The 17,797-nt window shown below is 45.2% G+C and overlaps 1 protein-coding gene across 8 annotated transcripts in view; it reads right to left on the bottom strand.

The window, feature by feature from the left end:
* The window catches only part of DNASE1 (deoxyribonuclease 1), a 56,808-nt gene that overhangs the window by 13,847 nt on the left and 25,164 nt on the right, over positions 1 to 17,797 (bottom strand). For all 8 annotated transcript variants that reach the window (XR_002342160.1, XM_021085844.1, XM_005662189.3 and 5 more), the window contains exon 2: positions 1,249 to 1,397. The gene's annotated coding sequence lies outside the window, so the exon portion shown is untranslated. The remainder of the gene's footprint in view (positions 1 to 1,248; positions 1,398 to 17,797) is intronic.

Below are 17,797 nucleotides of genomic sequence, written 5' to 3' on the forward strand. Positions count from 1 at the left end.
AGACCAGAGGCCCTTAAATATCTCACCAAAGAGCTCCGCTGACTAGACTTCCAATGTTCTGGAATGTTCCCAACAAGACTGCAATGGAAAGTGTTCCCCAAGTTCTCAAGCCCCCAAGCACAAAGGGGTGTCTCAGCAGGCCACCCTCCCTGCCCAAAGCTGGGGGTCTGCAGAAGGACTCAGGACAAGGAAGCTCACTGGAGAGTGTGAGCTGGTTGTGCTGTTTGCAGAGATAGTTCCTTCTGCTCTATCTTCCAGCTCACTTCAGCTGTCTCTCTTCAGCTGTCTCTCATCCACTATTTATTTATTTATTTAGTCTTTTCTAGGGCTGCACCCACGGCATATGGAGGTTCCCAGGCTAGGGGTCCACCTGGAGCTGCACCTGCCAGCCTACACCAGAGCCACAGCAACGCAGGATCCAAGCTGCAACTGCAACCTACACAACAGCTCACAGCAACACCTGATCTTTAACCCACCAAGTGAGGCCAGGGATCGAACCCACAACCTCATGGTTCCTAGTCAGATTCGTTAACCACTGAGCCATGATGGGAAGTCCTCATCCACTGTTAAAGCTCCTGAATTTTAAATTTCAGCCATTGCACTTTTCTCTTTGAATTTTCATTTACTGTTTCTATGAATTCTCATCTCTGCAAAACTTTCCTTCTTACCAATCATTTTTTTCTGCACCCACAGCACGTGGAAGGATCTAATCTGCACCACAGCAGTGACAATGCCATATCCTTAACCCACTGTGCCACGAGGCCAGTCCCTTACTGATTTTAATATGTTACTCAGTTGCTTTGAAGTCAGTGCCTGCTGACTCCAGTATCTTAATCTCCTGTGTGTCTGTCACCTTTTTTTCCCCTGGAGGATCGAGATGCTATCTCCCTCCTAGGCAGGTTGCCTCAGGCCAGTTGGGGGCTCAGCTATAATGGAGCTCATTCTGCAGTTCTTGCAAAGCCCAATCTCCCTGTGGTCCCCAAAGGTTCTTAGGGCCATTCCTTCTTGGCAGGCTCTGAACTCCTCCCTAGCACCATGAAACTGCCAAAAATCCAGGTCTGCTGTTTAGCCACTCACTGGCCCGCTTCCTCTCAGGGATCTGAGCCCTCAGGTCCTGCTGCCTCAGGAGGCCCAACCCCCCAGCTCAGTCTCCCCAGCCTTGTGAGAACTCTTCTGGCTTCCCTGCCTCTCAGCAGCTACCCCGGCCTTGCTCCAAAGGGAGGAGCCAGTGCAAGAAGTAGGGCTCACCTCTTCAAGCTCCCCTCTGCGCTGCAGGTGCCAAGGATGCTCCAGTGCTTCGAGCAGATGTCTTCTGAATTAACAGCCAGTTCCCTAAGCCTTCAGCAGGTGCGAGGCTGCCATGAGCTTCTCCGGCTAGAAGCAGTCCGTTTTGTTACCTGGAATGAGTCACAGAAGTAGGGCGCTGGAGAGGATGCGGGTTGATAACTAGGCAAGCTGGTCTGACAGGCTGTATGGACATCTTGGAGCTATAAATGTCCTGTGCAGAGGCATGCCAGCCAATGAGAGAATGAGAGATGGCCAGAAGGGACACACGCCATTTCCCTCCACCCAACCAAGACTCTGTGGGCCTAGAGATCTCTGTATCTTGTCTGGAATCTACAGTACTTATTCTGTAAAAGTAAAGATGGCGCAATGCCAGGACACAGCAACCCTACATTCTATACGCTGGTTCTACAGCTCCTCAGAGAATGGGAACACCCACCTCAGCTCACGTTTATTACCTTACTCCTGGAAGAGGTGGCTTGGGGCCGCAGACTGCCAGCTCCAGGCCTGTCTCCTTTCTGGGGACTCCCCCCTCAGCTCAACAGGCAATGCTGGTTTCTGACAAGAACCTAAGTGCCTGCCATGCTTCCTGCCCAGGAATGGCCATGGGGCTTACCTATACACACTAGCCTTTGTTTCCCATTGATGGTGCAAACAGGGCCTCTGCACTGTTCCTCTGCTGAGCACTCTGCTTCCAGGAGGCTATGTGGCTTGTCCCGCCCTTGTCTCAACCTCCGCCCAGGTGTCACCGTGCCACAGCATCCTACTTAAGTAGCAGGTTTTGTCTCACTACTTTATCTCCTTTATCCTGCTTATTTTTTCTTGCCACCAATCCCACGGGATGTAACTTCCACAAAAGCTGGGGCTTACATAGCAGCACCTAAACAAGGCCTGACTCCTAGCAGATGCCCACCCAAGTACCTGCTGAATGAAAAGATGAATGTCAGGCAGGGCCCTTCCTGACAGAACAACGGTTTCATATGCTCCAATCTCTTCACCTGCTCTGGTTTCCCCATCACACAAAAGGAACCCGACTTGGTCGTCCCTGACGACCAAGTAAAGGAAAGGCTTCTACCACTGGCTCAGGCTCTTCAGCCTCCACATCCCAAATCCTGGCAGAACAGAGACATATCCAAAAGTGATAAGGGGGCACCAAAGCTACAGCTCCTAACAGGAGGGAGCGGGGAGGCTTCCTGGGAGGTAAGTGGCCATCAGAGGGGTACTTGGGTGAAGCATAACCAAAGAGCAGAAAGCGCAGAATAATTCTGCCCTGTCACCAAAGTCCTAGGCCAAGGCTGAGGACTGTTGGACAGCAGACCCCAGAGGGGAGCTGGTGTGGGCCCATCTCCATGGAGAGGAGAGGGCTGCCCATGTCCAAGCCCAGCAGGATGCTCGGGAAGGTCAATGTCCATGGGATGGTGCAGCCCCACGACGCAGTGGCCACCACAGCTCTCACCACAGAACCTCAGACCTGAGTCCCAGGTGTGGGGTCTTTCCTTCCGAGATGAGCAGCCAGGGAAGGCTGGTGCCACATCCCCACCTCCCCTGGTCACAGTGTCCACTGGTCCTCAGCCTCTGCTCAAATCCCATGTTCGCAGCATCTCTGAACCTCAGGACGTAGGACATAGAGCAACGTGCCCCCCTCCCCTGGGCGCCTCTCCTTGGCCCCCCACTACCACAGGAAGCTGTGCGCTGTGATGTTCCTATGACTCAACTTCTCTCGGGGGTGGGGCATGTGCAGTGAGAGCCTGTGGGAGAAAGGCTCCCACTGAACCATTCTGCCCCAGCACATGAGCCTCCCCTACCCAGCCTCCAGAACAGTCACCGCAGCGGGCCTGCTGTGAGTCAAGGATGCCGCACTTGTCCTGCCAGGGCCCCCAACAGCCATAAGGGCTCCCCAGAGGGCCTGCCTGTGCTGCGCCCTCAAATGTGGGCACATATAGGGCCCTGTTCCCATTCTCCACCCACATGTTCAGACAGTTCCCCAGGGAGGAGGCCTGAGGCATGTAGATTCCCAGCTGCTGGAACAGACGGTGCCCCCCAGAGAAGAACAGCCGCAGAGACCTCTGTCTCCCTGGGAATCATGGGGGTCCGGGGAGTGGTACTGGCTCTCATCCCAATTCTACACCAGCTTAGAAAACGTGTGAGGCTGGCTTTCCAGACTCCTTCCCCAGGGCCTGCACAGAAGCACAGCCAGCGGTCAGGGTCAGTGCCCGTCCCCCAGAGGGAGCTGTAGCAGGACACAAACGAGCCACCAGCTGCGGCCGTGGACAGGGCCTTAGGCAGGAGCAGAGACTGTCCCAGGAGGCCCAGTGCCTTCCTCCTGGTCCTCTGGCCAAGGCCAAAGTAGCCTGAGGTGGGTGGCCTTGTGGGTCCAGCTCCCCGTCGTCCAAGCCTGCTGCCGTGGCAGCGGGGCAGAGAGGGAGGCTAAGCAAATGCTCTTTGTGCACATGGGCTTCCACCAGAGGCGCGGCTCTTCGGCAGGCCCCTCAGTCCACCAATGACACCATGTACAACGCTGGTAAATGCCAATTTGCTGGGAAGCCAACACCAGGCTGTGACCATGGCACTCCCTCACAGCTCGTGCCACCTTCCAGTTCCCATTCACACACGACTGGTTTAAAAAGAAGAAAAAAGGGAGTGTTAACAACGCCAGCTTAGCTGGAGGGCATCACTTTCCTGAAGTTCCCTTTGCTTATTCACTCACTGAAAATGAAGTTAACGGGGCTCCTAATCAATGAGAAAACTGGACATGAAATGATGTGATGGTTTTCAGGGGCTAACAGTGCAGGACAGCAATTCCAGAAAGAACAGAAACCAAGACAGTGCAGAGAAGGGACGTGCAGAACAAGCTTTCTGCTGAGTCGAGGAAACACTCAGGAGGCCCAGGCGGCCAGGACATGGGGAGGGGGCGGCATGGGAAGCAGAGCTCAGTATCCTCGGTGGGGCCCCTCAGGTCTTCGGCTAAGGACAGCTCTGTACCTGTGGGGGAAACTACGCAAGGAAGCAGGGGCACGAATCCCAGGCAAGGGGCAGAGAGAAGGCTCCTCAGAGCTCACATGGAAACGGGAATAAACTGTGTTCCCACACGCCAGCATGGAAACACCTCCTCATGCCCAGGGTTCTGCAGAGAATCCTCAGAGGGGCATCCCCCTTAGCACTGGGGCTAAACTAGCTACAGACCAAAGCAGCTGTGAACCACCCAACAAAGATCAGGAGCAATCCTCAGAAGGGTCACTGATGCCAAAGACTGCAACTGTATGCCAGACCACGATGAATACTATTTGCAGAAACATGACCAACCCTGCAACCACTAACATGAATTCACAATGTCCAGTATCCGATAAGGAAACGGCCAGATCCACTGATGAATGTCCAGCCAAGGGGACAAAAACCATATGGTATTGTAAACAAGGGAAGTTTAGTATAAAGAATTATTAACTATTCACAGGGAATGAACTAAAAGGAACCAAAAGAGAACTCTACAGAGCACCCTAGGGTGAAGGGATGAATTCAGACCTGGGAGAACACAGCTCATGGGATGACGAAGCTCACCGGGCTGTCCCAGGACACAGCTGGGGGCTGAGGGCCACCGAGAGGGTGCCAACAAAATTAGCTGGGAAGCTGTCTACAGAGGGAGCTGAGAAGCCACAGGGTGGAGACACTGATGAATTCACCAGCTGGAGTACCCATGGGATTGTTCGGCAGTGCCTGCCCCTTCCAAGTATATAAAGAGCCTCATTGCTGGCAGCCATGCACATGCTGCTGAATCTGCAGCTAGGACACCACTTGAGAAGAAACTCACTGGGGGTGAGCCCATGTCAGAGAACAGGAATAAGCAAAGCACAAACCAGGAAGAGGCCCTTTCTCCTAGAGCACCCTTCACTGATAAAGTCAGTATCAGGCTAGGTGGCAAGGGAGAAATGCTCCACTATCGCAAGCAGATGATGAAGGATGGACTGATAACTGCTCTACCTGGCATGTGAAAAAGGAGAAAATACGGGAATTCTCTTGTGGCATCATGGGCTAAAGATCCAGCATTGTCACTGCAGCAGCTTGAGTCACCATCGTGGTGCAGATTCAATCCCTGGCATGGGAAGTTCCACATGCTGTGAGTACGCCCCCCCCCCAAAAAAAAAGAGAGAAAAATATGACTTATGACCATAAGAAAAAACAATCAATAGAAGCTGACCTAGAAATGAAAGAGATAAAAGAATTATCAGAGGAGGACAATAAAACACATATTATAGGAGTTCCCATTGTGGCTCAGCAGTAATGAACCCAACTAGTATCCAAGAGGATGCAGGTTCGATCCCTGACCTTGCTCAGTGGGTTAAAGGATCCGGCGTTGCTGTGAGCTGTGGTATAGGTCAAAGATGCAGCTTAGATCTGGCATTGCTGTGGCTGTGGTGTAGGCCAGCAGCTGCAGCTCCAATTAAACCCCTAGGCTGGGAACTTCCATATGTCGTGGGTGTGGACCTAAAAAGACAAAAACACACACATACACAAAAAAAAAACAGATATTATAAACATACTTCATATATTCTGGAAAGTAGATGGATATATGAGCATGAGGAGAGAAATGGACTGATATAAAAAGACCCAAATGGAACTTCTAAAGATGGTAAAGATATCTGAAATGCAAAAACGCACAGTATGCAGTGAACATCAGATCAACAGTGAAAAAGATCAGACAACCCAATGACTTACAACTGGAACTATTTAAATAAAAGCATAAAGAAATAAAGCATCTGGTAGTGTGAAGCTGTCCAATGCGCGTGAACTGAAATCCCACGAGAAGGGCAAAAAGGAGACAGAACCAAGCAGGATTTCCCTAATACAGTCACCCTGTAAATTCACAGACTGGAGAAGCTCAGTAACACCCAGAAAGAAGAAAATTCAGGAAAACACCATAGGGCACACCCTGATCAAGCTGTTGAAAACCAGTGTTAAAGAAAAACATCTTAAAAGCAGCCAGGCTAAAAACAACACACTCTGTATAGATCAGTAAAGATAAGAAAGACAAGGAGTTCCCGTTGTGGTGCAGCTGAAATGAATCCAAGAACCATGACATTGCGGGTTCAATCTCTGGCCTTGCTCCGCGGGTTAAGGATCTGGCGCTGCTGTGAGCTGTGGTGAAGGTCACAGATGCGGCCCAGATCCAGCGTTGCTGTGGCTCTGGCGCAGGCTGGGAGCTACAGCTCTGATTTGACCCCTAGCCTGGGAACCTCCATATGCTGCAGATGTGGCCCTAGAAGGCAAAAAAAAAAAAAAAAAAAAAAAAAAGGTAAGAATGACAAGAGACTTCTGTTGTATGCCAGAGAACAACGACATGACATTTTTAAAGTACTAAAGGGAAAAAAAAAAAACAGGTTTCAACTGGAATTATTTAAACGTACAAAAAAATTTTTTTTTTCCAAAAATGAAGTCTGGGAGTTTCCAGCGTGGCTCAGTGGTTAACGAACCTGATTAGCATCCATGAGGACATAGGTTCAATCCCTGGCCTCGCTCAGTGGGTTAAGGATCCGGTGTTGCTGTGAGCTGTGGTGTGGGTCACAGATGTGTTTCGGATCCCACGTTGCTGTGGCTGTGGTGTAGGCTGGGGGCTACAGCTCCAATCAGACCCCTAGCCTTGGAACCTCCATATGCCCCAGGTTCAGCCCCAAAAAGGTAAAAAATTAGTAATAAGACTGGCTTGTAAAGAGCTTGGAATCTATCGCTACCGTCCTTACATTAAGACAAAAACTAAACCGAAAAACAACTCTTTTTACATCCAACAGAGAACTGAGGTCATAGGGCAAAACAGTGACCAATTAGAGAAACAGCCAGGTGCCTTCAGAGAGTCACAATTTACCAGAGCAGCTGCCTGGGGAAGAAACCGGGGCAGGAAAAATCTAAGTGCAATTGATGACTTGCTGGAGACGCAATGTGGACAAGTTTGAGAGACGATAAAACATCCAGAGGGCATATTCTCAGGGGGACCTGGACACTTTTGTGAGTTTTATCTCCAGGAACCCGCACAGGTTCTCACAGTGCAAGTCAGAGAAAGAACCACTTGTGCTCAGAGCAGGAGGTGGGGGGAGAGGGCCCACTCTGAGATATGCCCATATCTCATAAAAAAGAACTGTCCTCAAGAGAAACCGGTTTACCAAAGCCTAACTTAACTCAAGTTTTACTGGAATATAACTGACTTGGGAGAAAGGAAACACCCCCCTCCATCTCCCTCTAGCTTCCTCTTCCACCCATGGTGGGGACTCAAAACTGAAAAGTCCGTGTGAAGGTCAGAGGCCGATGGCACAGGTTCACTCAAAGACTGAATCTCAGAACTATAATCTTCCTGAGACAACTGTGATGAATATGCTAAGGGCTCTAATAGGAGAAGTGGACAACATACAAGATAAGATGGGCAACGTAAGCGGAGAAATAGAAACTTTTTTTTTTGTCTTTTTAGGGCCGCACCCACAGCACATGGAGGTTCCCAGGCTAGGGGTCAATCAGAGCTGTAGCCAACCAGCCTGCACTATACCCATGGCAATGCCAGATCTGAGCCTCGTCTGCCACCTACACCACAGCTCATGGCAACACCAGATCCTCAACCCACTGAGCAAGGTCAGGGATCGAACCTGCAACCTCACGGTTCCCAGTTGGATTCGTTTCCACTGTGCCATGATGGGAACTCCAGAGAAATGGAAACTTTAAAAGAGTCAAAAGGAAACTAGAGCAACCAAAAAACTAACAGAAATGAAGGACATTTTGACTCACCAGTACACTACACACAACTAAAGAAAGAATCAAGAACTTCAAGAATCAAGAGCTGGAGTTCCCGTCGTGGCGCAGTGGTTAACGAATCCGACTAGGAACCATGAGGTTGCGGGTTCGATCCCTGCCCTTGCTCAGTGGGTTAACGATCCGGCGTTGCCGTGAGCTGTGGTGTAGGTTGCAGACGCGGCTCGGATCCTTCGTTGCTGTGGCTCTGGTGTAGGCCGGTGGCTACAGCTCCGATTGGACCCCTAGCCTGGGAACCTCCATATGCCGCGGGAGCGGCCCAAGACCAAGAAATAGCAAAAAGACCAAAAAAAAAAAAAAAAAAAAAAAGAATCAAGAGCTTCAAGAACTATCGATAGGAACTTCCGAAACTGGAATGCAAAAAGAAAAGGAAATGAAAAGATGGAACAGACTATCTAACTGTGGGGCAATTATAAAAGGTTTGTAATACACGCATAATGATAAACACCAGAAAAAGAAAGAGAGAAACAGATGACATTTTAAGCAACAATGACTGAGACTTTTCCAAAATTAATGGTATACACCAAACCACAGATCCAGGAAGCTCACAAAACACAAAGCAGGACGAATATTTTAAAAATCTACACCCTAGGCATATCACATTCGAACTATAGAAAATCAAAGACAAAAGAGAAAATTGGAGTTCCCGTCGTGGCTCAGTGGTTAACGAATCTGACTAGGAACCATAAGGTTTCGGGTTCGATCCCTGGCCTTGCTAAGTGGGTTGAGGATCTGGCGTTGCCGTGAGCTGTGGTGTGGGCTGCAGACACGGCTCAGATCCCGAGTTGCTGTAGCTCTGGTGTAGGCTGGCGGCTACAGCTCCGATTCGACCGCTGGCCTGGGAACCTCCATATGCCTCAGGAGTGGCCCTAGAAAAGGCAAAAAGACAAAAAAAAAAAAAAAACAAAGAGAAAATCATGAAGGAAGCTGGCCATGTGTGTGTGTGATATTGCCTATAGAAGAGCAAGAATAAGAATTAGAGGAGTTTCCTAGTGGCTGGCCAGGTGTGTGCATGTGCGTGAGAGAGAGAGATGTTGCCTGTAGAAGAACAAGATTACAAATTACATTAGAGAAGTTTCCTAGTGGCTCAGTGGGTTAAAGATCCAGCAGTCACTGCTGTGGCATGAGTATGATCCTGGGACTAAGAACTTCCACATGCCTCAGGAGTGGCCAAAAAGTAAAAAATAAAAAAAAGAATTACATTAGAATTCTCATCAGAAACCCCTCAAATAAGAAGAGAATGGAAGAAATATTTAAAGTGTGGAAAGGGAAGTTCCTTGGTGGCTCAGTGGGTTAAGGATCCAGTATGGTTGCTGCTGTGGCACAGGTTTGATCCCTGGCCCCAAGACTTCTGCAGGCCATTAGTGCAGCCAAAAATAAAAAAATAAATAAAGTGGGTAAAGTGTGGAAAGAAAAAAATAACAACCAAGAATTCTAAAGTGAAATAAAGGCTTTACCGAACAAAATTAAGGGAATTTGTCACTAGTAGATTTGCTTTGCAAAAAATGTTAAAAGAAGTTCTTCACAAAGAAGGAAAATGATACAGATCAGAACCACAGATCACATAATAAGAGTGTTGGAGAAGAATGAAGGTAAAGTATTTTTTCTTATTCTCTTTTTTTTTTTTTCTTTCTGGTTGTGCCTGTGGCACACAGAAGTTCCCAGGCCAGGGATCAAACATGAGTCACAGCAGTGACCATGCCAGATCTTCAACCACTAGGATACCAGCAAACTCCTATTTTTTTTCTTTTTTTTCCGTTGTACAGCATGGGGACCAAGTTATCCTTACATGTATACATTTTTTTTCCTACCTTTTGTTCTGTTGCAATACAAGTATCTAGACATAGTTCTCGATGCTACTCAGCAGGATCTCCTTGCAAATCCATTCCAAGTTGTATCTGATAACCCCAAGTTCCCGATCCCTCCCACTCCCTCCCTCTCCCGTTGGGCAGCCGCAAGTCTATTCTCCAAGTCCATGATTTTCTTTTCTGTGGAAATGTTCATTTGTGCTGTATATTAGATTCCAGTTATAACACCAGCAAACTCCTATTTTTTCTTATTCTCTTTTTTCTTTTTCAGTCACCTCCACAGCATACTGAATCCCAGCCAGAGCTGCAACCTATGCCCCAGATACAGCAACACTGGATCCTTAACCCACCACACTGGGCCAGGCATCTCCACAAAAACAAGCCACATCATTATCCCAATGTGCGGAGAGCGGGAGCTCCAAAATTTTTTCTTATTCTTAATTGATAATAGGCAACGATTTGTTTAAAATAATAGAAAAAATGTATGTGGTGGTTGTAGATTTCGTATAAGTGAAATGAATGACAGTAATGTCATAAGAGACAGGAGAGAGGAATTGGAAACATCCTGTTATAAGGTACTTGTACCAGCCATGAAGTGGTGTAGTGTCATCTGAAAATGGACTTGGAAGGTGACTTAAAGTAATTTTTTTTTTCTTTTTTGGCTGCCTCACGGCATAGCCCAGGCCAGGGATCAGATCTGAGCTACAGTTTCAACCCACCCCACAGCTGCGGCAACAATGGATCTTGGAACCCTCTGTGCTGCACTGGGGATCAAATCTGTGTCCCAGAGCTCCAAGAGACACCACTGAGCCCATTTCACAACAGCAGAGACTCCCAAATTTCTTTCTTTTTTTTTTTCTTTTTTTTTTTTTTTTGTCTTTTTTGCTATTTCTTGGGCCACTCCCACGGCACATGGAGGTTCCCAGGCTAGGGGTCCAATCGGAGCTGTAGCCGCCAGCCTACACCAGAGCCACAGCAATGCGGGATCCGAGCTGCATCTGCAACCTACACCACAGTTCACGGCAACGCCGGATCGTTAACCCACTGAGCAAGGGCAGGGACCAAACCCACAACCTCATGGTTCCTAGTCGGATTCGTTAACCACTGCGCCACGACGGGAACTCCCCAAATTTCTTTAAGTAAAACTGATACTGCTGAGAGAATGAGAAAATGCACTCATGTCGAATGTTCAATTAAAGTCAGAGAAAGCAAAAAAGAGTGGAGACAAAAAAACCAAAAACAAAAAAGGCAACAGACAGAAAACAGTAACAAACATGTTGGCTATTAATCCAATAAACACTTTTAACATCAATAGTCTATATACACCATTTAAAAGGCAGATACTGGAGTTCCCATCGTGGGGCAGTGGAAACAAATCCGACTAGGAACCATGAGGTTGCGGGTTCCATCCCTGGCCTTGCTCAGTCGGTTAAGGATCCGGCATTGCCGTGACCTGTAGTGTAGGTCACAGATGAGGCTCGGTTCCTGTGTTGCTGTGGCTGTGGTGGAGGCAGGCAGCTATAGCTCCGATTCGATCCCTAGCCTGGGAACCTCCATATGCTATGGGTGCAGCCCTAAAAAGACAAAAGACAAAAAATAAAATAAAATAAAAAATAAATAAATAAATAAATAAAAATCAATTAAAAAGGCAGATACTGTAGGGTGGATCAAAAAACAAGACTCAACTTTAAGCTACCTTCAAGAAACTGACTTTAAATACAGAGGCACAGAAAGATTAAAAGAAAAGGAATGGGGAGTTCCCTTGCGGTACAGCAGCTTAAGGATCTGGTGTTGTTAATGCAGCAGCTTGGGTTGCTGCTGTAGTGTGGGTTCAATCCCTGGCCTGGGGACTTCTGCATACCACAGATAATGCCAAAAAAAAAAAAGAAAAAGGAAAGGAAGAGGATGGACAAATACATGTTATGTTAACACTAATCAAAAGAAAGTTGCAGCTACATTAATTTCATACAGACAGACTTCAGGGCAATGAAATTATCAGGGATAAAAGGATAAACTCTTCAAGAAGATATAACAATCCTTAATGTGTATTATGTACCTAACAAAAGAGCTTCAAAATACACGAGACAAAACTGACAGAACTGCAAAAAGAGACAGATGAGGAGTTCCCATTGTGGCTTAGCAGGAACAAACCCAGTATCCGTGAGGTCTCAGGCTCGATCCCTGGCCGTGCTCAGTGGGTTAAGGATCTGGCATTGCCATAAGCTGTGGTGTAGGTCACAGACATAGCTCCGATCTGGCATTGCTGTGGCTGTGGCGTAGGCTAGAAGCTGCAGCTCCAATTCAATCCCTAGCCAGGAAACTTCAATATGCCGCACCTGTGGCCCAAAAAAAAAAAAAAAAATTTAAAAAAAGAGAGAGATGAATCCACTCTTATGACTTCAGATTTCAATACTCCTTTATCAAAAATGGACAGATCCCAAAGGCAGTAAATCAGTAAGGACATAGTCAAACTCAACAAAACCATCAATCAACTGGATACGATAGACATCCATAGCCTATTTTCATGCAACGACAGCAGAATAGTCATTCTTCTCAAATTCACATGGAACATTCACCAGACAGACCACATTCTGGGCCATAAAACACACACTAACATATTTAAAAAGAAGAGATATTGTATGACGTAGGCTCTCAGTCCATAATAGAATTAAATCAGAAATCAGTAACAGAAGCATTCCCATTGTGGCTCAGCAGGTTAAGAATCTGACTAGTATCTATGAGGATGCAGGTTCAACCCCTGGCCTTGCTCAGTGGGTTAAAGGATCTGCTGCTGCCTCAAGCTATGGTATCGGTCATATATCATAGATGCAGCTCAGATCAGGCATGGCTGTGGCTGTGTGGTATAGGCTGGCAGCTGCAGCTGTGATTCAACTCCTAGCCTGGGAACTTCCACAGGCTGCAGGTGAGGCCCTGAAAAGACAAAAAGACAAAAAAAAAAAAGGAAAGAAAGACATCAGTAACAGAAAAGTAGCTGGAAAAATTCCAAAACACCTGGGGATTAAATAACACATTCCCAAGTAACACACGGACCAAAGAAGAAATCTCAAGAGAAATTAGGAAGTATTTTAAACTAAATGAAATACAGTTTCTCAAAATGCGCACGATGAAGTGAAAATAGTGCTTCGAAGGAAAATTTATAGCACTGAATGCATATATTAGAAAAGAAAAAAAATATGTGAACTCAATAATCTAAGCATCTGCTTCAGGAAAAACGAGAACAAATTAGTTCCAAAGTAAGCAGAAGAAAAGAAATAATAAAAATGGAGTTCCCTTGCGGCACATCAGGTTAAGGATCCGTGTTTTCACTGAAGCGGCTCAGGTTTGATCCCTAGCCTGGGAACTTCCCATGTGCCATAGGCATGGCTGAAAAAAAGAAAAAGAAAGAAAGAAAGAATAAAAATTAGAGAAGTCAATGAAATTGAAAATAAGAGAAAATCCAAAAACTAAAAGCAGTTCTTTGAAAAGATCATAAATAAACCTCTTGCTGAGCTAAGAAAAAAAAGAGAGAGGACAGATATTACTAATATCCAAAATGAAAAAGGCAACCTGACTGCAGATCCCTTGGGCATTAAAAGGACAATAAAGGAATACTATGAAAAATTCTATGCCCACAGATGTAATAACTTAGAGGAAATGGAACAATTCTTGAAAGCTCAATCTGCCAAAACTCACACATACAGAAACAGATAAGCTGAGTAGGCCTAAATCTATTAAAGAAATGAATCAACAATAACCTGCCCAAACAAAGCATCAGGCCCAGACAGTTTCAATGGCAAATTCTACCAAATATTTAAGAAATCATACCAATTTTCTAGAGTCTCTTTCATTTTTTTTTTCTTTTTGGCTATGCCCAGGGCATGTGGAAGTTCCTAGGCCGGGGATCAAATCCATGCCACAGCAGTGACAACATCAGATTCTTAACCCACTGAGCCACCAGAGAACTCGCTACTGTCTCTTTCAGAAAACAGAAGCAGAAGGAATATTTCCTAACTCATTCTGTGATGTCAGCATTATCTTATATCAGAACACATTACAAGAAAGAAAAAATAAAGACTAATTATCTTTCATGAACAGAGATTCAAAAATTCTCAACAAAATACAAACAGTTCAAATCCAAACAATGTGTAAGAAGAACTGCGCATCATGACCAAGTGGAGTTTATTCCAGGTATGAAAGGTTCAACACTCAATAACCAATTAAGATAAATCCTCACATCAACAGGCCAAAGAAGAAAAATCCTATGACATATTAATTGATACAGAAACAGTATTTGACAAAATTCAACACACATTCAATATTTAAAGAAAAAAAAACACACAAAAGGAGTTTCCATGTGGCTCAGAGGAAATGAACCTGACTAGTATCCATGAGGACATGAGTTTGATCCCTGGACTTGCTTAGTAGGTTAAGGATCTGGCATTACTGTGAGCTGTGGTGGTATAGGTGTCACCGCAAAAAAATCAGTTAATACCAAAAGAAGGCAGAAATAGAGGAATTAAGGGACAAAAAAAAAAAAAAAGCTGTAAGACACAGAAAAAAACAGCAACGAGATGCAAACCTAAGTCCTTTCTTATCGACAATTACTTTAAATGTAAATGGATTAATCTCCCCAATCAAAAGCCAAAGACAAACAAAAAGGATTTAAAAAATACCAACACATAGGAGTTCCCATTGTGGTGCAGTGGAAACGAACCCAACCAGTATCCATGAGCATGCAAGTTCAATACCTGGCCTTGCCCACTGGGTCAAGGATCCAGCATTGTTGTGATGCAGGTCGAAGATGCAACTTGGATCTTGTGTTTCTGTGGCTGTGGTGTAGGCTGGCAGCTGTGCTAGCTCTGACTCAACCCCTACCTGGAAATATCCATATGTCACAGGTGAGCCCCACCCTCCAAAAAAAAAGGAAAGGAAAAAAAAGCATACACATACATGCCAAGTAAATGCTGCAGATTAGAAACACACTTCAGGAGTTCCTGTCATGGCATAGTGGAAACAAATCCAACTAGGAACCATGAGGGTGCAGGTTCGATCCCTGCCCTTGCTCAGTGGGTTAAGGATCCAGCGGAGGGTGCAGGTTCGATCCCTGCCCTTGCTCAGTGGGTTAACGATCCAGCGCTGCCTTGAGCTGTGGTGTAGGTCGCAGACGCAGCTTGGGTCCAGCATCACTGTGGCTTTGGTGTAGGCTGGCAGCAACAGCTCCGATTAGACCCCTAGCCTTGGAAGCTCCATATGCCGCAGGTGTGACCCTATAAAGACAAAAAGACAAAAAACAAAAAACTACAGATCTAGTAAAGTGACGCAAAAAAACATTCTATCATGCCATGCAAGTACTAACTAAAAGAGAGCAGCTAGGGTGGTTATAATATCCAACAGATGAGACTGTTTTTTGGCCATACCTGAGACTTGTGGAAGTTTCTGGTCAAGGGATCAAACCCAAGTCACAGCTGTGACCTAAGGCACTGCACCAACCATCAGAGTTCCTAAATATATGAAACTAACATTGAGAGAATTGAAGGGGAAAATAGCTCTCAAATAGCAGAAGGAGAATTCAACACCTCAGTTTTAATAATAGAAAAACCAGGCAGACGCTCAAAGAGCAGAGTGTTGTACCTTCATATACAGAACACACCGAACAACAACAGGAGAATACATATTTTTCTCAAGTGAATGAAACATTCCCTAGAACAGATCATATGTCAGAATATGAGAAGTTTTAATAAATATGAAAAGACTGAAATATCTTATCTTATCACAATGTAATGAAACTAGAAATCAAAGGCAAAAGAAAACCTGAAAATCCACAAATATGTGGAGGTTAAACAACATGCTCTCATACAACTAGTGGGTCAAAGAAGAAATCACAAGAAAAATTAGAAAATATATTGAGTCCAATGAAAATACACATACTGGAACTTTGGGATGCAGCAAAGGCTGTGCTAAAAGGGAAATTAATAACCATAAATGTTTACATCAAAAAAAAACCAGAAAGATCTCAAAGCAACAGACTCACTTTACACCTTTGGGAAATAGAAGAAAAGCAAACTAAACCCAAATCTAGCATGAGGAAGGAAATACTAGAGTAAAGGGGCAATAAGTAGAGAGTAGAAAGACAACAGAGATTGCCTGCATTTCTATATATTAACAATGAACAATTCTAAAAGGAAATTAAGAAAACAATTCCAGGAGTTCCCATTGCAACTCAGTGGTAACGAACCCGACTAGGAACCATGAAGATGCGGGTTCAACCCCTGGCCTCGCTCAGTGGGTTAAGGGTCTGGCGTTGCCGTGAGCTGTGATATAGGTCACAGATGTGTGTGGCTCGGATCTGCATTGCTGTGGCTGTGGTGTAGGCTGGCAGCTGCAGCTCTGATTCAACCCCTAGCCTGGGAACCTCCATATGCTGCAAATGTACAAATGTAGCCCTAAAAGCAAAAAAAAAAAAAAAAAAAAAAAAAAAAAAGAAAACAATTCCATTTTATAAAAGCATCAAAAAGAATAACATGCTTAGGAATAAACTTAACCAAAGAGGTGGAAGACCTATACACTGCAAAGTGAAAATTTCTGCTGAGGAATTAAAGATGTAAATACATGGAAAGATATCTCATCTTCATGGATTACAAGATTTAATATTGTTAGTAAGATGTTAGTACTACCCAAAGTGTTCTACCTTTTTATGCAGTACCAGTCAAAATTCCAATGGCCTTTTTTTTACAGAAATAGGAAAATATACCTTAAAATTCATATGGAATCTCCAAATGGGACCCCCAAATATCCAAAGCCACCTTGAAAAAGAAGGACAAAGTGATAGGTCTCATACTTCCTGATTTCAAAACTTAGTACAAAGCTACAATCATCAAAATAGTGTGATACTAGCATAAAGACAGACATATAAACTAACAGAATAAAGACCCCAGAAATAGACCCTTGCATATAAAGTCAAATGATTTTTTTTTCCTAGCCATGCCTACAACATGCAGAAGTTCCCAAGCCAGGGATTGAACATGTGCCACAGCAGTAAACAGAGCCACAGCAGCAACAATGCTGGATCCTAAACCCACTGAGCCACCAGGAAACTCCAAAGTTAAATGACTTTTTCTGACAACAATGCCAAGACCATTCAATAGGGAAAAGGCAGTCTTTCAAACAAATGCTACTGGGAAAACTGGATGTCCACATCCAAAAGAATAAAGTTAGACCCATGCCTCATTCTGTAACAAAAAATAACTCAAAATGGATAAAGACCTAAATATAAGAGCTAAAACTATACAACTCTTAGAAGCAACCATAGGGTAAAAACTGTACAACATTGGATTTGGCAGTAACCTCTTGCATATTACACCAAAATCACGAACAAAAGAAAATATATGGAGTTCCTGTTGTGGCTCAGTGGGTTACGAACCTGACTAATATCCACGAGGATGTGGGTTCAATCCCCGGCCTCAATCAGTGGGTTAAGGAATCCGACGTTGCTGTGAGCCATGGTGTAGATCGAAGATAAGGCTCGAATCTGGTGTTGCTGTTGCTATGGCTGTGGTGTAGGCCAGCAGCTATAGCTCTGATAGGACCCTTAGCCTGGGAACTTCCATATGTCCCAAGTGTGGCCCTAAAAAGCAAAAACAAAACAAAACAAAACAAAAACAACAACAAAAAAAAAACACAGGTAGGAGTTCCCTTGTGACGAAGCAGGTTAAGGATCTTGCGTTGTCACTGCTGTGGCTTGAGTTGTTGCTATGGTGCAAGTTTGATCCCTGGCCCAGGAACTACTGAATGCCACATGTGTGGCCAAAAAAAAAATAAAAAGAAAAGAAAGAAAATATAGGTAAACTGGACTTCATTAGAACTAAAAACCTGGAGTTCCCATTGTGGTGCAGGGGTAATGAACCCAACTAGTATCCATG

Source organism: Sus scrofa, chromosome 3 (assembly GCF_000003025.6).
Source record: "Sus scrofa isolate TJ Tabasco breed Duroc chromosome 3, Sscrofa11.1, whole genome shotgun sequence".
Classification (NCBI taxonomy): domain Eukaryota; kingdom Metazoa; phylum Chordata; class Mammalia; order Artiodactyla; family Suidae; genus Sus; species Sus scrofa.